Here is a 20,772-nt window from a genome sequence, read left to right as displayed (position 1 = left end):
AATCAAAGTACTATTATGGTAGCATCAGAGCATCATCAGAGTGCTATCAAACTAACATCAGAGTGTAGTCAGAGTAAGAAGTGAGTGTAGTCAGAGTAAGAAGTGAGTGTAGTCAGAGTAAGAAGTGAGTGTAGTCAGAGTAAGAAGTGAGTGTAGTCAGAGTAAGAAGTGAGTGTAGTCAAAGTAAGAAGTGAGTGTAGTCAGAGTAAGAAGTGAGTGTAGTCAGAGTAAGAAGTGAGTGTAGTCAGAGTAACGTGGCCGAAGGCAGCAGCTTGGCAGGACAGCAGGTGGGCAGGCTTTCTCTGCGCTCCTGCCTGTCGTCTGCATTCCCTCTAATCACCCAGTGAGGACTACATTGGTACATAATGACCACTAATGACCCAGTAATGTCCCTGCCCTGGGAGGGGATAATAAGCCCTAACAGTGCTAGAATTAGACAGTCTGGTAAAGAAAGGAATCCACACAACCTCGTTCTCTGCGGTGCCACACTGCAACAAACTGCAACGGTAGGTTAACTGATCTCCTCTTTGAAAGGAGTGCTCTGATCAGAAAGAACCAAGGTTTCAGACAGACTTCTCCAGAGCTGAGAACGAACACCTTCAAATTCTGATTAGAACTCTATTTTTCCAAAGGGTTATTCTTCTGTTACAGGTGTCGCTCAGAGCATGTGTTGGTTCTCTGTTTACTGAGAGAACAGAGACGAATCTGGATTCTCTGCTGGGATTCTGCTCTTTTGGACCTCCTTCTTATTCCCTTCACGCCACCCTTTCCTCCTTCCCACCCTAGCAAATGTTTAAATTACACGACCAAGTAAGCAAGATTAATTAATATGATAATCAAAGAGGTGAACGTATTTCACTGTTTGGTTAACTCCAGTTGAATAGAGAGATGATGTGAGTGGAGGCATGTTGACCTATCTTCTTCTGCTTTGGAGTGTCTGAGAACATTAACTGAATAAGAACATGATGAAATATCCATTATTAAAATAAAAAAGGCAGAAGAAATTTTGTTTCCTGATTAAATATATTTAAATGAGAACGTTGTGATAGAACATTGGTTATTATGAGGAGTTAACTCACTGGGAATGAACCCTACTCAATTTAAAAGTTTATACTGTACAAATAACTCAGTGTTGATTTGCAGAAAAACTGTGTGCTGTTTCCTGTTGAGTATTGCTCTCTAGTAGGAGTTTGTTTAACTTCTCAGGTCTATTTGATTTCTAGATGCACACTCTTGCCAAGAAGCTTATCAACAGAGTTACAGCCAATCGTTACTGATAGTGTAAATGTAGATGTCAATATGGACCTTCAGAAGAAGGTGGAACCCAACTCGCCTTACTGCTCTCATGTTTTTGCTCCACCAATTATCTCCTCGGTTTCATCTCAATGGTTTAGGTCGGGATCCCAGCCTCCCAGTGTTGGCTGGTATATCTCTCATCATTAACGTGTTCACGGTGTTAGTCTTTGGTATATTGTGAAGCCTATCTCTGTCATAAATCATCCCCAATTACCCAGCCAGACAGACCTCCAGCGTTCCATCAATGACCCCGGGCAGGCTGAGGATGACGGAGATGTCTGGGCTCTGGTCTCCAAATGCACACCCCTCATCCACGCTCATCTAGCCTTGTACGCATGCCTCATTTATCTGTAATTAACCAAATGAAATACTGCAGCCTTCTGCCAGAGAAGAACTGGCAACTCTCCATCACAAGGAAACAGCTTGGGGTCAGAATGGAGGGAGGAGGAGGGAGAGGACAGGGGAGACGCAGGGGAGGAGGAGAGACATGACAGGCTGGAATGAGAGACGGGGGGAGTGGCTGGAGGGATGGGGTGTTTGGAGTCAGTAAATGTTGAGGGAGGATGGATTACGGTCTTATCTTTCCATGTTCACGATGTCCATTGATCAAATTAAAGCTTGTTTCAGGAAATCTCTTTCTTGGAATGTGGAAGGTTGTCGTGGAGCCAGCGGCCATCTGTATGTGGTCTACGTCTGAACATGCCTTGATGATCTCCAGCCTCCCACGCTCAGATGTGTCCAGCCTGACTCTCTGAGTCCTCACATGCCCAGCACTGTCCAACCCCACATCTATGAGGATTGAACTACAGATCTGAGTTGAATGTATCAGTCTGGTCAGAACATCACTGCAACAGACCATGGTCCTCTACAATGGGAACGTGCAAACAAACTGGAATGAATTGCAAATCTGTTTCGACCATATCAAACCATATTTCCATTGAGATAAGCAAGCAGAGATAAACTCCATCTGGGAATATTTTGTGTTCAAATAATCGATGTAAACAGGCGCTTGGTTTTCCCAGCAGGGAGCTTGGTCCTGTCTGTGGTGCCGAGCTGTTTGGGTTGGATCACAGCATTTGGCAGGAGCTGATTTACACACGTTTTTTGTAGTGTGTACTGTGAGAGTTTCCCCACTTTAGCTCAGAATCAGTGCAGAAAAGAGCTGTGTTTTGATTGTAATCAGGCATTTACTGTATTATGGATTTGTTATAGGAAGTGGAAATGGCATGTGGCTTGTCTTAACCCAGGTAGTTAAGGGTTCTGTATCGCGGAAATTAAGTCTTCACATTCCCAGTTTCCAAGGCTGAGGTTCTGTCCCCACCTCGACCAATCCCATGCTGTCTACATTGTTTTACAAGACGACAAACAAGGGTTTTCCAACCATGTCTGCTGCCTTCCCCGTTTTCCAGAGACAAACTGGTGCTACGACTAGTGGTGCTAATTGGGGGAGGAACCCAGAACAGACCCAGAACCCAGCAGCATCAGGGCCCAAGAACCAGATGGCCGCTTGTGATCCAGATCCTCTACGCTAGTGTTAAGCCTGGACACTCCATGATGCTGCTGACGTCGTTGTTTTTATTGTGTCTTTCATCCTGCCTCTCCCTAGCAACAAAACTGAATATTAAAAGCTAAAAGTGGCACTTTAAACATATGGAACTGTTTTCCAAGTCCGACAAAACCGCCTTTTTAAAATGGTTTCTCCAAAAGGCAGCTTGCATGACTCCTTAATCCCTGACATCCACACAGGAATGTGTTTGTGCTGTTAGGTAACACATGCTAAAGGTTGTAGCTACACATCCTGGGCTGGTTTATGGGGAAGTGTCAATGTTGCGCTGTGTTGAGATTGCAGTGGTCTAGAATACCCAGTCCTACTTAGTAATAGATGAAGGCAAAGTTGGAGAGGAATAGTTGGAGCTGGATATGGGATAGTTTATGGCTAGGTTGAGTTGGATTGGTCTAGGTTGGGTTGGGTTTAGGATAGGCTAAGGAAGGGTTTGACAGGGTTGGGTGCCTGAGCTGAGGTTGGGGCTGGCTTGAGGCTGGGCTGGGCTAGATTGGGTCCATGTTAGGGATGGGTTTAGGTGAGGGCAAGGTTAAGACTGTGTTTAGGCTGGGCGAGAGAGGTCCACATGTACTGGGTTTAGGCTGGGGGAGAGAGGTCCAGATGTACTGGGTTTAGGCTGGGGGAGAGAGGTCCATATGTACTGGGTGGTGCTCTCCCTCAGCACTGTGGGAATGCCTCAGCCCTTCAGATCAAACTCTGATCCAGCCATTCCAACACACAGGTGTAACCGGGATCTCAGTAATCCCTTTAACAACACACCCCCACACACACAGAGACACACTCACACACATGCACACACACACACACACACACAGACACACTCAAACACACACACACACACATTCACACGCACACACCACTGTTCTTTCAGGGTCAGCAGAAACAGGAGAATGGATTACAAAGTGTGATTCCAGGATAACATTGCTTGACACAAACAGAAAACCCCCTCAGTGCCCTTACACACACATAGACACACACCAACACACACACAGAAGTACATCCTAAACTGGGTTACCATTGAGACACCCTGTCCCGCTAATGTGAGCAGTCTATCAGGTGGCCCATTAAAATGGTCTCTGATTGGACCATCATCCTATATTGACATTGGCCCCATCACATGCTGTGGGGTGTCCATTTACTGGTTTGGAGAGTGGACCTATCAGAATGTGACTACAATGTGTTCTTTCTGCTCATGGGGTGTGTGACTGTGGAGTAGAGAGCTCCACAGAATGGAGAGAAAAGGAAGGAAATAAATTGGAGGGAACTAAATTGGAGTGCTTCTAGGTGCTTCTCGGGGTAAAAGTCGCTACTCTCTCTTAAAAGTTCTCAGAATGACAGAGAGATAAGATACGTAACCTAAGGTAACGGTATCTCCGGTACCATGTTCTACTCATCTCTCTCTCTCTCTCTCTCTCTCTCTCTCTCTCTCTCTCTCTCTCTCTCTCTCTCTCTCTCTCTCTCTCTCTCTCTCTCTCTTTCATTCTCCCTACCTCTACTTTCTACTCATCTTCTGTTGGTGAGTAAGACAGTGGGCAGCTTTCTGGTCGACTCATATGTATCTATGATGTCTCTAGCTGGCCAGCCCCATCAACACACACGTACAAATACACACACTATACTCTATATATGGCAGAGGAAAGGTTTTCAGGGTCAGTGTTTGAAGCTGGGTAGTGTTAAAATGGATCTATGATGGTGGGTGGTTCCGAGAGAAATGTCTGCAAAGGGAGAGCTGCAATGAGAGACCAGCACAGAGAGAGAGCGAGAGCGAGAGCGAGAGAGAGAGAGAGAGAGAGAGAGAGAGAGAGAGAGAGAGAGAGAGAGAGAGAGAGAGAGAGAGAGAGAGAGAGAGCAGACTTGGACAGTCACTGTTTAGTAACTTCAGTGGGAGACTCAGTTCAGAGAGATTAATTTTTTGCTTTTTCTGGTGTCATTAAATAGGACGCAGAAATAATTTAAATTTCTCTCTTTTTTCTGGGTCACTGTGGAGGAAGAATGGAAGCAGGATTTTAAAAAGCTGCATCTTTAGTTACACCTAAAAACCTGAACCCAATTCAGAAACTCTCTCACAGACTTTCTGTCAGAATCAGCTCACTGACTTTCTGTCCTTCTGTCAGCCTGTCTACTTGTCCAGCTGTTGGTCTCCTTGCCTGCCTGCCTGCCCATCTGTTTGTCTGTCTGTCTGTCTGCCTGCCTGCCTGCCTGCCTGCCTGCCTGCCTGCCTGCCTGCCTGCCTGCCTGCCTGCCTGCCGGATTACCTGTCTGTCTGTCTGCCTGCTTATCTGCTGGTCCAGATAATTGTTGACTATGTGCTGACTTCAGGTGGTTCAGAAGCCAAAGGGAGCATCAGGTTCTCCAGGACCTGTGGTTAATGGTCCCTGGTCACACTGGATGACCTGGGTCCAAGTGTGCAGTAGTCTGGTTGGAGGGACAGGAGGAATGTGGAACTGGTGTAGCTCCAAACCCTGAACGGTTCCCAGGCTAACAGACTGACTACCACTTAACCTGTGGTTACACTCAAGCACACACACACATGGCCTGAAGTGGAGAACTTGAGAGAAAGCCATTACAGTTTAGAACCTTGCCAAACAAGAACCCTCCACTTGTTACCCCCCTCTAACTACTGCTGCACACATGCTGCTGGGCTGTCAAATGTGGTATCACACACACACACACACACACACACCAGCACACACATTCACACACAGTCCATAAATCACGTCCTGATTGAAGGCCTGGTCGGGATTGGGTCTGACAGAGTTAAAGTATTCTGTACGACCTCAACCGCTCTCTCTCTCTCTCTCTCTCTCCTCTCTCTCTCTCTCTCTCTCTCCTCTCTCTCTCTCTCTCTCTCTCTCTCCTCTCTCTCTCTCTCTCTCTCCTCTCTCTCTCTCTCTCTCCTCCCTCTCTCTCCCTCTATCCATGTCCCTCCTCTCTTCCTAACCCCAGTCAGAATATGACCAGGCCCCTGCAGGCTACTTACACCCCTGACTGCAAACCGCTGCCCCCCCCCCTCCCCCCCCCCCCTGTCCCCTTCTTTTTACACAGGGGAATCACTGTAACCAAAATATTGACATTCATTAGTCAAATGCTTGTCAGAGAAACCCAAGATTAGAATCATATGGCGAAGAGGCGTGGGTGGAAAGTTCTGTGTTTGTGTGTGAGAGTGAGAGTGTTTGTGCATGTGTATGTGTGTGTGTGTGTCAGTGTGTGTGAACACAGTGTGTTAATGAGTCCAGGACTGCGGAGCCTGGCAGTTCTAAGGGTGTGCATGTGTGTGTGTGTGTGTGTGTGTGTGTGTGTGTGTGTTAGTGTGTGCATCTGTGCGTGTGTGCGTTGACCGCAGGCCTCTGAGTTGGGGGGCCGGTCTCTGTTTCATCTCCTCGGCCGGCCTAAATCTCCTCAGACAGGGGACTCGCTTTGACACTCTCCCCCCACAGCGGGCTGCAGACCTGGAATGTGTGAAGCTCTGAAGTTGTGGTTAACTGGAGGCTCTCCTTGGCTTTCTTCGAGCCGTCTCTCTTTTATTAAGTATTTCCCCTGCATGTCCTGCCTGGCTGGCTCATTGTTTTCAGCTGTGGCCTGGCCATGTGAGATGTCGCCCCTCATGACGGGAAACACAACCTAATTGTGGTCTTCTTTGAAAACAAGACAACGGCCGTCGAACAGAACCTCATGGATCTCGAATTTGTAGAAACAGCCCCAGAGTTAAGGAGGAATGTGAGTGTCATAGAATGTTGTCTGTTTCCCGCCAACAGCGTTTATCTGTGTTTCAGTATGCATCTCTGTGTTGATTAATAGTGTTTTATGCATGTTTGTGCCCATTATGGCTCGAGTATACAGTTGATTGTTGTTCTATGCCTAATTGGAATTTTAATTGAACAGGGATTAGGCTGGTTAGGAGAGTGATTAGAAACTGCCAAACAGCTTCCTAATTTGGACCAGTCTTAGCGGAATTCTAAACCTTCAATAACATTCCTGGACTAAGGACACATTCAGTATTTAGAGCTAATAAGAATGTAATCTCCTGTGGAAGCTGGAGAAGGCTGAGCAGCTTCGGGAGGCTCCTCAGAAGATCTGAGGGCGTTTGATGGGGCTTTTTAAAATGGAGATACTGAGATGATGGGTCTTGGGAGATGGAGGTCACAAACACAGACTCCTCAAGGACAAAAAAAACACTCGAAAACTCAACCCCCGCATGTGCACACGCACGTGCACACGTCACATTTTCATACACAGTCAGAAGTCTCGGTGCTGTATTCTATTATCATATATTTATCAGGTTTTGGCCCTCAGACAAGTGTTGTTTTACATGATGTTGTTTGTCTGTGTTATCTCTGCTTCTCTCCTCCCATTCCTCCCCTCCCTCCTCCCTCCCTCCTCCACTGAGCAGAACTACAACAATAGCTGTCAGCTAGGTGACATTAGAGTACAGCTTCTGGTACCAGAGTCTTTGATGTCCTGTAGAATTGTGTTGTGGCATTCTTTTCATCAAACACAACAGGAAATGTTCCTCAGAGGACAACTAGGAGCCGGAGAGAGAAGGAGGAGAGAGACAGCGAGATAGAGAGAAAAAGAGAGGGAGAGAGAGGGAGAAAGAGAGCACTGGGAGAATGAGTTCCATCTTGAGAGAATGACAAAGAGAGGGAGAAATTGTTTATTTATGAGTCTTTGTAAATAAATATATTCAATAACTTTGTCGGGTAGAGGAGCATGCAGGCACGTAGTGATGAAAAGATTTTGTAATGAAGGCATGGAGGGAAAGAGGGATGCAGGGATGGAGGGATGAAGGGACGGTGTGATGGAGGGATGGATGATAGAGAGGGATGACTTAGCCACTTAGCATGCACACAGCAATACAGGGATAACCAAACGGAACAAATACCAGGCCAGCAACTCTTCTCCAAAGTACACAATTGAGCATGTCGGATTCGAACATGCTCTGTCTGCCTGGCTGGCAGTCTGGTGGAAGTTGCTGGTTTGTTCAGGATTCTCAGACGGAGGTGAAGAGAGCAGGAAGGGCCCTCACGGAGCCCCTCTCGACCTTGGGGCTGTCTTTATCTGACTGACCAGAGAAAAGCAGCCCCAAAACACACCCTGCAATGTGTGCACACAAGCACACCACAAGATTTAGACATGGATTTACACATGATGCAACTGTACTGCAATGGGATTTCAATGACAGAAAATATGTTGAAAAGATTGGTTTGGCTTGTTAGACTCACAAACACAGTGATGTTCCCGTCAAGTGTTGAGATCATTTTCCACCAGATGTCTGACCGTGGAGTGTGTGTGTGGGTAGCCTGACACAACACACCATCATAACGCCCTGAACATACATGTTCGAAATGAAGTGGGCAGGTTGCCGTGATGGGGAGCAAACCCCTCCTACATCTCCCATCAGACCAATAGGACATTAGGGCTGGGACAGTTAGGGGTTGGTGTGTGTTTAACCCCCAGGTGCTGGAGATGTTCCAGTTCTTCCTCAGAGCTCAGTGAGATGTACCAGCGAACCCACTGCTTCCTGCTCCTTCCCTCCTCTCTCTTTCTCTCTCTCTCTCTCTCTCTCTCCTCTCTCTTCTCTCTCTCTCCTCTCTCTCTCTCTCTCTCTTTCTCTCTCTCTCTCTCTCTCTCTCTCTCTCTCTCTCTCTCTCTCTCTCTCTCTCTCTCTCTCTCTCTCTCTCTCTGTCTCTGCCTCTGCCTCTGTCTCTGTCTGTTTCTCTTTTCTCTCTCTTTCTCGCTCTCCAAAGTCGGGATGGAACAAGGAGAGTCTTGCAACATAGCCCTGTTTCGGAAAAGTTTGAGTTGTTCCAAAGCTTTCACTTCCCAGTGTGTGTGTGTTTTTTGTGTGTGTGTGTGTGCGTGTGATCCATCTAACTGCTCTGCTTTGTGTGTTGTCATTCCGTGTTGCCAAGTTATGTGTGTGTGTCAGTGTGTATGTGTCTGTGCTGTGCGTGTGCATATGTGTTTGTGCGTAAGTTGCTATCCCACAATTGTGTGTTGCCGTGTTCTCCTCCAGTACTGAGATTGTGAGCTAGGGGGCGCCGCACAGACACAGCATAGCTAGTCTGCTAATGCACTCCTGCCTGCTGGCAGGCTAGTCACATGGTCAGGCACAGCCTGTTTAAAAGTGCCTTAGCTCCACTCAGCCAGTGCAGAGCTAGACACAGAGAGACACACACACACACACTCTCTGTTGCTCTATCAGGCACCAGCTGCAAAGGCAACTTAGCCCTATTGGACTGTCTCTCGCTCACACACACACACACATACACATACACACGCTGGTGTGCGCGTGAACGGACTCCGTCATACAAAACGCACTGCATCTGCTGTTTGGACTGACGGAAGGAGGACAGTATAGAGACAGCTACCAGGATCAACTCAGTGAGTACTGTCATCCCTCTCTTCTTGCTGTTTGCCCCAGGGCTATTTTGCTGTTCGATCTGTGTGACAGAGAGGAGGACAGGAAAAGAAAAAGAGGAGAGCAGTGGCGAGGAGAAGAGAAGGGGGGAGGAGAAGTGAGGAGCGGAGCGGAGCGGAGAGTGCCTGGTAACAGCAGGATTCCTATCTGAATAATGTGATGCTTGTAATTATTAGAGGGGTTCAGGGTGAATGGAATGGCAGGCATGTGCGGGGAGCTCTCCTGGAATTACGCTTGCATTGTTGCCGCTTCGTTCTCATCATTTAGCCTCACATGAATGTATTCTCAAACACACACACTCACACACACACACACACTTATACACACACTCACACAGAGCGTTTGGAGGTGATGGAGTGTTTTTATTCATATGGAGATGATTGTACTGCTGTAGCGCTCCTACAACACACATGTGGAGCAAAGAGAGAGGGAGCGCGAGAGAGAGAGAGAGCATGAAGGAGAGCACGAGAGAGAGAGGGAGAGAGAGTATGAAGGAGAGCACGAGAGAGAGAGGGAGACAGAGAAAGAGAGAGAAAGAGAAAGAGTGTGAAGAGAGAGACTTATCTCAGCTGTCTGTCTTTCCGCTACTTGCAGTCTCAGAGAGCAGTTTCTCTACCCCTGACACCCCCCCCCCCCCTGCCCTTCTCCTGTCCACCCCCCGCTCTGTCTCTCACCCCCTTCCTCCTTGACACAATCTCTCACTTGCTTCCCCCCACTACCTCCCCCTCACCCTTCTTCTTTCTCTCCCCCCTTTCTTCTCCCCTCAGCACTCTCACTCATCCTCTTTCTCACCCTCATTGCTCTTTCTTACCCCCCCCCCCCCCCGCACACACACACAAAACAGAGTGTATCAAGAGAAAACAGGCAGGGAGGGGGAATCCTGGGCTGGGGGGGGGGGGAGGGTGCAGAGAAGAAAGAGAGGAATGAGAGAGAAAGTGGTGTCCATTGAAGCCCACTGGCTGGCTGGACAGTGAACTGTGTGTAGCTCTCCTCTCTGGGGGGTCACGGGAAGGTCTGACCCCGTGTCACCACTCCTGCATGGAAGCCATTATCACTCTCTGATTGATTGGCCTGAACGGAAATCCCCTTTCTCTGCTGCCCCCCCCACCCCTCCCCACTCCCCCTCCAGCCCCCGCTGATGATCCCGCCCTCCTCTGCTGGTGGAGGGAGGGGGGGAGGGAGGGGGGGAGGGATGGGGGGGGGGCGGGGGAGCATCTGATGTATCTGTCTGGATTCTGAGAGATGTTCTTTTTCTCTCGTTCTGTCCCTCTGTGTCTTTCCCTCTCTCCCTCTCTCTGTGTTCATCCTTTCTCCCAATCCCTTCCCAGCCCACCCCTCCTCAGCCCCCCCCCCCCTCCGTCCGTCTCTTGAGAGTGTTTCAGAGTGTTTAGTCCTGCTCGGTAAGGATCAAAGGGGACCAGCTTAGGCCTCCTTGCCTTAATGACTTCTAGTTTCATGCCCTGTTGGAGGTAAAGGCTGAGAGGCAGCAAGACAGACACCCCTCAGAACAACCCTCCCCCTCCTTCCCCTCCTCCTCCGTCCTACCCCCTCATTACCCTTCTAATTCCTTCCTCCCCCCCTTCCCTTCCCTGTCCTCTCTCCCCCCTCCCATCTTGTTCTGCCCCGTCCCATCCTCTCCTGTTCTGTCCTCTCGTGTCCATTCTTCTTTTCCTCCTCCTCCTGTGCACTCCCCAGTTCTCCCCCCACCTCCCTTTCAGCTTCCTCCGTCCTCCCCCTCTCCTCTCCTCTGCTCTCCTCACTTGTCCTTTCTGAATGTAACATAGTTCCAGTGGCTCTGAGCGAGAGCGGAGATGAGCTGCGTCCAGAGAAGTGATATACAGTGTCTCCTGCCTAAGTGCTCCAACTGCTACCGAGGTGTAGTGTTACCTCCCCCAGCCCCCTCTCCCGTGCCCCACCCCACTTCAGAGGCGCGGCTGGAGTCCTCTCCTCTCTAATCTGACGTCCCCCACTCCAACCTGTGTTTATGATTCAAACAGATGAAAGGTAAAATAAAACTAGCCAAATATTGCCCTTGGCACATTCCCCCCCCCCCCCCATTCCCAGGAGAAACATCCTAGTACAGATGTCCGAGCCTGCCATGCAAAGGAGGGGGGGTGCCCCAGAGGGGGTGCCCCACCCTAAACTCGAGGCCCGGGGCTACCCCACCCTGCATGCACAAACCATACAAATAGGAGCTGGTCTGAAGAGGATCAGAGGTGTGTGTATATGTGTGTGTTTGTGGGTGTGTGGGGGAGGAGTGTGTGTGTGTGTGTGGGGGGGTAAGGCAAAAGAGAGAGAGAAAGAAGAGAGAGATAGGTTTTGATTTCTAAAACTTTTCAAAACTGCCAGACATCAACCAGTGACACCACCATGGACATTAGAGAAACAACTTGATTACACTGTTGCAGACAAATATAAACACATGCAAAATAGTAGTATCCCTACATTTAACCTCCATTAGACTGAGAGAGAGAGAGAGAGAGAGAGAGAGAGAGAGAGAGGGGGGGGGGGTAACAATCATCATTTCTGTCTCATTTTGTCTTCAACACTAATTCTTCGACAGAAATCTGTATATTTTATTCATAAAAAACAATTTCTTATTTGTGTTTGTTTTTGTCATGGCACACTGGGCTGAGAGAAAACAAGCCACGTGCATTCGACAGGCTTTGACAACAAGAGGGGCATTGAGATCTCTGACATAACCAACCTGTGAGGCGTGCAACTAAGAACACTCATGGCTAGCTTACTTGTAAAACGAAATGGATGAGTGACACTACCCCAACGCAGCTGCAAGACGCTTTGGGTGCCGCCATCTTCCCTGGGTCACGGAAGCAGTCGCTAGCTGGCAGTTGCTGTGTCCAGCTTTGTTTGTTTAGGTTACGGACGTTGTGATGTGTGGTTGATGCAAGCCCACCAACCCCGTTCCAGAATCCTGCTAAATAAGGGATCCGTCCACCACGTCAAGGTCAAAGGTCAAACCACTTCACAACTTCCACTTTAGTCACTTGCGCATCAAGCAACATGGAGGCATTTACCAACCCACAAATAATAAAAGTGGGATTTTAACAAAACAACTAACCAACATAAGGTAAATACTAGTGGGCATTTAGGAATGTTGCAGTGATCTCTGAAAGGGAAATGGTATGCTCACAACCAGGGTGTGATGGTTTTTTATGCACACTTGTATAGAGGACCTCTTAGGCTGGTTAGTTAGAGCTGGGATCCGCATGTCTAATTCATACAGGTCAGGGTGTCAACTTTAAAGAGAGAATTTAACAGCAATAATGAGCGAGACACTGTATCTCTTATTGGTATATGCTACAGTTTCAGCTTTGAGCTAACCTGTGAGCAGTGGCATGTTTAAATGGTTATCTTTGAGCTAGCAATTGTCTGGGATGTGTTTGTGAAACTTTAAGCAAGTGACTAGCTGGCACGTTTTAGCTCCGAGCTATCCGCCAGCTGTGGTGTTAGCTTTTAGCTAGCTCTTAGCTGTGCCAAATTAGCTCTGAACTAGCTTTTAGCTATACCGTATTAGCTCTGCACATTACCACATTCTCTGGATCATTTACGGTAGAGTGTGAGTGTGTGTATTTGTCCTGTCCTGCCTCACAGGGTTTTCAGAGTGCTGTTGTTGGGTCAGTCAGTTGGTCAGTGTGTCTCAGTCAACATGGCTGAAGACTAAAGCTGTGTCAGATGAATTCTCAGTGGCATCACATGCAGACTATCCAGCCTCCCAGCCTCCCGTCATCCCAATCTCTCAGCCCCAAACCTGTAATCCCAGTGTTCCAACCCCCCAGTACCCAGACCTCCATCCATCCCACAGTCTGCAGCCTCCCAGACCCCAGTCCCCAGCCTCCCGTTGTTCAGTCAGAGCCAGCCTGGCACAGTGTCTATGTAGGTAATTATGGAGAGGCTGGGAGCAGTGAGTCTGAAGCCAGTATTTCCTGCCCATCTACTAGAGGCTTTTAATCTATTAACTGCTGATCCTTAAACACTAATCAATGCTGCCTTTTATATTTCCATTAAAGGGAAGAGGAAATGAATAAATAAATCATGCTGGCTGAGTGACTGGTGGCCTCTGAAACGCTCCTCTGCCCAGCACATCCCTTCTCTCTTTTCTCCTCTCTTCCTCCTCTTCTACTGGTCCCTCCATGTTAGCACGCTAAGCTGACAGCGTTTGGTTTATTTTCCCTCCAAAGTGTACACTCTGTTAGGCCTGCCTCCTTTCATGGGATACACGCTCCATTTGAACTGAAAGAGAATGGGCTGGGCAGAGGCGTATGTTTGTGTGTGTGAATGTGTGTGTGTGTGTGTGTGTGTGTGTGTGTGTGTGTGTGTGTGTGAATGTGTGTGTGTGTGTATGCTGGCCTCCTAATTGTATTAGCATCTTTTATTTGCTCTTACAGAGAGCAGTGGTCCTCTGGGAAGCTGCCAAAGGAAAATTTACTAGGATGCACAGACACACACACACACACACGTACGTTTGTATTGCTGTTCTTGTTGGGACTCACCATTCAGTCCGATTCAAAATCTAGTTTTCAGAACTCTAAATTAATACCTAACCCTGGCTCCTAAGTCTAACCCCTAAAAACCATTCCTAACTCCTAACTTCAACCCGTCACATAATTTTGACCCTAACTCTAAACTCCCTAGAATAAAGTAACTTGTAAGGATCAAGAACATTTCCACACAATTTCAAATTTGTCTTGATTTACAATTCTTGAGGGGACTCCCACTCCCACACGCACACACACACACACATTCTCGTGTACCTTACACACAGGTTTACACTGCCAAAGCCAAGAGTAAAAAATCACTCTCTTTCTCAGTCCGTTGTTCTCTTTCACTCTCTCTGCATTCCTCTCTACCCCCCCCCCTCTCTCTCCCCCACTCTCTATGTCAGTCTCTCTGTGATCTTAGTTCTCTCTCCAGGTGTTTCACCTCACACCAGACTAACCCCAGGTTCCCTGTTAGATGCTGATGTTATGGACGGACTCAGTAACAATAACAGACAGCCTTCACCCACATCACAGAGTGAAGTGAATGCGTCCTATCATGGATGAATAGAGCAACCGGTGTTTACTGGATGTGCGGGTAAACCTCTTACAGTGCACACAGACACAAACAACCGGTAGAAAGCCCAGCTGAATACCTGCTCTGACTGTCACTCTGAAAGCTGCTTTGAAAGCAGGATAAATGAGAGGGAGGCTGTTTTTCTCTTTACCCAGACAGACGTCTCTCTAAGCCTCCCCATCCCTGATAACAGCAAACTCATCCCCTCTCCGCTCCTCTCGTTTCAGTCCCACTCCTCTACGTGCTGCTCCTGTGTAGACTACTGGCTCCACCTCTGTCATGTTTCAGTCCCAACCCCCAACACGCCTCCAACACGCCTCCCATAGGCCTCCAAGACACTATTGACACACGTGTCATGTAGCAAACATGCCTAGATAATATGGGATCTCTTCAATAGATTTGTTCAGGACATGCATCAGGCATTTTCAGATTCATATTCAGAGAATTCTCCCTGGGTAAAACCTCTGTGTGTTGGTCTGTGTAGACGAGTGTGAGATCTATGGGTGGAGGCTGTGGAGGGGAGGCTGTGGAGGGGAGGCTGTGGAGGGGAGGCTGTGGAAGGGAGGCTGTGGAGGGGAGGCTGTGGAGGGGAGGCTGTGGAAGGGAGGCTGTGGAGGGGAGGCTGTGGAGGGGAGGCTGTGGAGGGGAGGCTGTGGAGGGGAGGCTGTGGAGGGGAGGCTGTGGAAGGGAGGCTGTGGAGGGGAGGCTGTGGAGGGGAGGCTGTGGAGGGGAGGCTGTTCTGGGTGCAGAGGCTTGTGTAGGGCAGTGATCGCCTCCAGAGGCTACCTGTGGTCAGGTGTGATTAACAGCCGAGCTTCCCCCCCCGCACAGCACCCCACCGCCCCCCACCCCTACCCCCTAACCCCCACCTCCCTCTCAAGCCTGCAGCGGTGAGCAGCGGTAATCCTCATTCTCATGATAAGATTGTTTTCTTTAAGCCTTAATTCAATCCGGCCCTCAGGGGGCACATAGCGATGTTTACATGGACTCACCCCCAGCTGGCAAGCTGCAGGCTCCGCGCTAACACACTGAGATGAACCCTTTGCTAGCTTGGCAAGCAGGAGGCGTCTGCCCAACACATTGTGTGATACTGTACCATGGTGGAATTGATAGTATTGTCATCTAGAGAGAGGTGGCATGTCCATATTCAGGCGTTCACATTTTGACAGTACACACACATTACAGACACAGTAAGATATCCAGCTTATGAGGTACTTGTTATTTTAACCAAGGGGAATGGTGAGAATGCTGCGACCAGATGGAAGTTATCACACAAAGACATTTCAACAAGCTGAGGAGCAATTTGTTATAATTGCCCACTAAAAGGAACGTGACAAAGTAACCTTTTTTTTCTCCATAAAATGACATTTTCGATTGAGAAGAAATATGAGTCTGCCAATGATACAGGCTGTGACTGTATTTACCAGGCTGGAAGCTGGTTTCAGACACTCCAGTCAACAGACTGAGTCAACAGAGGATGATGTTGGTTGCCATGGTCCAGTTAAGTCCTGGTGCAGTATAGTTTAAACCTGATCTGGTTAGACCTGATATGGTTAGCTGTGGTCTGGTCAGTGCTGGTCTGATAAACCCTGGTCTGCTTTTAGCCCTAGTCTAGTTTAGACCTGGTGTAGATTAGAGTAATAGATAGAGCAGTCGTTCTTAATCAGATCAGAAAATAGAACCATCCTGTAGGTAGCTTGGATTTGGGCAATGGAGGGACAGTAGTTAATGGCTGCAGGAAATATGAGAGATGAGCAGGCAGGATGAAGCAGCTGTAACTCACACCCCCAGCTGACAGGCTGGCAAGATAGAAAGCTGGGGGAGACTTTTACCGAGCTGTGTTATTATCATAATGGTGATACGGTCCCCTGATCCTAAACACAGGTTCACAACCTGGGCTAGCCTTCTATCTATCTCGTTCTCTCTCTTTCTCTTTCTCTTTCTCTCTCTCTCTCTTTCTCTCTCTCTCTCTCTCTCTCTCTCTCTCTCTCTCTCTCTCTCTCTCTCTCGGTCGCTCTCTCCCTCCCTCGCTTATCTCTGTCTCCACAATGAGAGTCGGCTCCCTCATGGGTGCCGTAATGAGAGGCCAGTCGAGCTGAGCTTGGCCGTGTTCCTTTATCTGCTCCAGGTCTCCTCTGAGGCCCCTTCACTGCACCTGGTTGGAGCTGCCCACTGCTGGAGATAAGGGAGGGAGGGAGGGAGGGAGGGAGGGAGGGAGGGAGGGAGGGAGGGAGGGAGGGAGGGAGGGAGGGAGGGCGGGAGGGAGGGAGGGAGGGAGGGGAGGGAGGGAGGGAGGGAGGGAGGGAGGGAGGAGAGAGGTGTGCGGAGAGAGAGGGAAGGAAGGAAGTAGGGGGAGAGAGATAGAGAGGAGGTAAGAGAAATAGTGGAAGAGACTGAGACAAATCGGGAGAGAGATAGAGATAGAGGGAGGGAGGAAATGAAGAGGTCAGAAGGGACGGAGATCGAGGAAGAGAGAGCTAGGAAGCACAAGACCAAGCGAGGGAGCAAGAAAGATGGGGGAAAGAGAGGGAGAGAGATCGAGGGAATGAGAAGAGGTCAATAATGAGGAAGTAGCTGTGACAGTATTTCCTCTCTTCCTTCTGTTTTCCTCATCCTTTGTTCTCCCTATCCTCCACACCTTCAGCCCAACTTAAGTCCACATACATCACAGCTGCTTTATCTGTCTGGTGGCTCTGCATGCACACGCACACACACACACACACACACACACACACACACACACACACGCACACACATGCACGCATGCACTGTCTCTCTCTCTCTTTCTCTCTCTTTCTCTCACATACACACACTTCCAACCTGCAGTGAGAGCTTACACCTCTAATGAGTGTGGCTACCCTGCTGTCTATGCTGTACAACACAAATACACACACCCAAACACACACGCCACATCGCAGTGCGATCCAAACCCTACTTTGGCTCAGTCTCCTCTCCCTGGCGTGAGCTGGTCCCTTTCAGAAGACAGATGGACCTGGCTGCCTCTCTCCATCCTAGACCAGAACTGCACTATAACTGGCTGCCTCTTTCCATCCTAGACTGAAACTGGACTACAACTGTCTCTCTCTCTGTTCTGTAGATTAGAACTGGCTGTCACTGTGGAGTGACTGATGCCAATCTAGACTGTTGCAGAGTAACTGAACACATGCAGTCTAGACTCCTGGTGTCCTTGAGGTAGGAGCCCTAACGTGTAAGCCACTTTTATGAGCACTCCTCCACCCCCGCCCCCTCTCATCCCCTCCCCTCCTTCCTCTCAGGCTGAACTGAAATGATCATCATCCAGCTCTTGGATTAATTAACATGCATGGCCTTTCATGAGTATTAAATCATTAGACAGCCTTATTTCCACACTTCACCACGGCCAGGATGTAAAAATCCAATCTCAACCTCTGACTAGTTGCCAAAGTGATCAGGCCCTGGTGTTTTGTAGCTGTCATAACGATCCCCAAACAGAGAGGCACCTCTGGAGATGATTAGAGAAGAGAGGATCATTGGGGGTCTGGATGGGAAGAGGTCCTTCTCACCATAATAGCTGAATTAGAGGGTTTAACGTTTCACATAAGCTGATGAAAGCCATGTTTGTTTGTTCTGTGTGATGGTGTGCGTGTGTGTGTTCTGTGAGATGGTGTGTGTGAGACCCGTTAGCGCTTGTGACCTCGTGGCCTCCGTGACTGACACCTCGGTGACATCAGGGACCCTTGTAAACATCATTACTTATTGTCATTCTGGCTGGGAATGCACACGCAAGTAGACACATGCATACACACACGTACACACACGCACATACACACAAAGTAACCCTTGCTGCATGGGAGCATGGAGAGAGAGCTTTGAATCGTGTGCTGGACTCACATGGGCCTGCAATGCCTCGACAACACAGAGATCTCACCCACACACGCACCACTGCCCCGGGCTGTGTAGGACCAAGCACAGTCTGGATTATTCCATTTGATGCCATATGACAGTTGTGGGATGGATTAACAGCTTAGTGTATGAACTCAGTGACTGTGTTCGGCAGAGTACAGGGAGCCTCCACAAAAAGCTGGACCTCGAATAGTAGAGTCCGCTTCCCTAAATGATGCAGAGCCTCTAATAATCAAGTCTTCTACTCTTTCTGGGGCTGAGCTGTTTGAGTGGAGGAGTTGCACCGTCCTGGAGCGCAGCACCAACTGTGGTGCTAAAACCCAATCACATCCGAGGCTAAGGCTCTAATACGTAATAGAACCTGCCTCTCCAAAGGAGGCTGGACCTCTAATAATGGAGTCTGCTCTCCCAGAGGAGGCCCGGAAACAGAGCAGAACAATATAGCTCCTCTCACCATGGTGGAGGTTGGGGTTGCTGCGATGGAGGGGAGGGGGGCGGGGGGGTGTTGATTGTCTTGATAATAATTTCTCCTTCCTGTCTCTTCTTGATCTTCCTCTTTTTATTTTCCTCTCTGTAAACATGGTGCATATTACCCACAAAGACACATGGAGGTCAATGAGGCTGTTCTATGATTGTTCCCTTCATGCTACTAGGACAAGACCACTTTATTTAGACATCGTTGTCGGGGTAACAGGCGTTTAATGGTTGAGCTAACATTCTGATGTGCATTGCATGTTGATCGGTTAGAGTGTTAGCCTGTTACAGCCATGTAATGACCTCACCTGTCTGTATGTCAGTCTGTCTGCATGCATGTGTGTGTGTGTGTGTGTGTCAGGGTCCTACACAGACCAGGTGGTGAGAATGAGTTCCATATGAAGCCTCTATAGCAGGAGCTATTATAATGCCGAATCAGAGTCGAATCACACCTGCTCATACTGTAGTCCTCCTCAGCAATGCTCTCCCTTGGTCTGGTGGGATCCAGTCTTAGTTGATTGCTCTGTGGACCCTCGGGATAGAAATCCCAGTTCAGGATGGATGGGGCTGCTGTGTACCTACCGACCTACGAGGATAATGTTCAAAAGAGTGTTCTAATTGACAGGACAAAGACTGAGGTCAGATGTTAGCTGGGAATTGGGAACGGGGCTTGACGTGGCTTTTGGGAGGGGGGGGGGGGGGGGGGTGGCAGGCAGGCAGGGTGGGTGGCCTCCTTGGTGATGTCACAGACACGCTGTGCGCTGATGTCAGCGTGTCAGCACTGTCACCGGGAGGCCGCGTCGTTGCCATGTCGTTGCCAGGCCTATTCGTCCGGTGCTGAAAGGTCGTCACCAGGGTATGAAGTTTCGGATGTCTGACAGTGAATGTCCCACACACACACATTCCAAACGCATTCCACCCACACACACACATTCCAGACACAGTCCACTCACACACACACACCTCTCCAGTTTCAGTGGGAAGTTCAGGTGCTTTTAGGCACTTCCAGAATGTTTCACGAGGGCTTGTTTCAAGTACAAACTTTCTTCACACAGATTACTCAGACTCTTCGGTTTATAGGATGAAAAGCTAAAGCAATGGCAAGTCCTCAGATCTAGTCTTAATCCGAGTACCAACCTCACTCCCAGCCTCGCCCCCAGCCTCAGCCTCATTCCCAGCAGTTGATGCACATTTCTGTATGTCAGAGAGGTTGCTTGACCCCCCCACCATCCCCAACCCCCCCCCCCCCATCTGGGTTCACTGCTTTATGGTGAGCCATGAAATCAACAACATCCCTCCATACCACACACACACCGCTAGCCTAGCCCCAAGACTAGCATCACTCAGCCCCAGCCTTAACCCCCAGACCCCCAGGCCCCCCTCTCCCCCCTACCCCCCCCCCCACCACCCCCTGTCTGTAATCCATCCTGTTAGCCTGTCCTGGCAGTGTTAGCTAACTGAGTTAGAGCGCTCAGCCTGGCATGACTAACGGCCTCAGCGCTTTGTTCACGCCGCTCGCCGCCGTATCAACAGAGCGAGCAGACCCACGCCGCCTGTGGCGCTGTCAGTCTGTCTGCAGTGCCTGTGATGCAACCCGAGCCTATGTGTTTGGGTGGACTGGGAGTTCTGTCGCCAGGCCACCTTCAGACCGCCCCCCCCCCACACACACTCACACACAGATGTTTATTTTAGATTGGACTTAGTATGGCAGTAGCACAAAAGACAGTCATAGTCTATGGAGAAGTTGAGTCATAGTGACTTGTAGAAAGTCAGAGGTGGAAAGTTAACGGTTGGCATTGCAGGCCAAAGTGGCCCGAGTCTGACTTGACGCTCACATGTCATTCAGATCTGTTTTTAGGCTACTTAAATATGGGGTCCTTCATCAGATACGGGTCTGTTATTTAGCATTGCTTAACAGTCATAGTGCAAGTCATTCAATTCATTCCTACTGGAGTTAGTCAGTAGACTTTCAAAGTCAGAAGAGAGTGATAGTCATAGCAACATCTCCTAGACACTTACCTAACCCACCGCCTGTACCTGTCTCTGCATCTTGCAGCGCAAA

General features: G+C 49.0%; 1 protein-coding gene across 1 annotated transcript in view; it reads left to right on the top strand.

Moving 5' to 3' along the window:
• Positions 1-9,005: 9,005 nt before the first annotated feature.
• cntfr (ciliary neurotrophic factor receptor) overlaps positions 9,006-20,772 on the top strand; it is a 46,950-nt gene continuing 35,183 nt past the window's right edge. The window contains exon 1 of the mRNA XM_047045250.1: positions 9,006-9,244. The gene's annotated coding sequence lies outside the window, so the exon portion shown is untranslated. The remainder of the gene's footprint in view (positions 9,245-20,772) is intronic.

Source organism: Hypomesus transpacificus, chromosome 22 (genome assembly GCF_021917145.1).
Source record: "Hypomesus transpacificus isolate Combined female chromosome 22, fHypTra1, whole genome shotgun sequence".
NCBI lineage: Eukaryota > Metazoa > Chordata > Actinopteri > Osmeriformes > Osmeridae > Hypomesus > Hypomesus transpacificus.
Note: the sequence above shows the minus strand (reverse complement) of the source record. Positions and strands in the feature narration are given on the sequence as shown.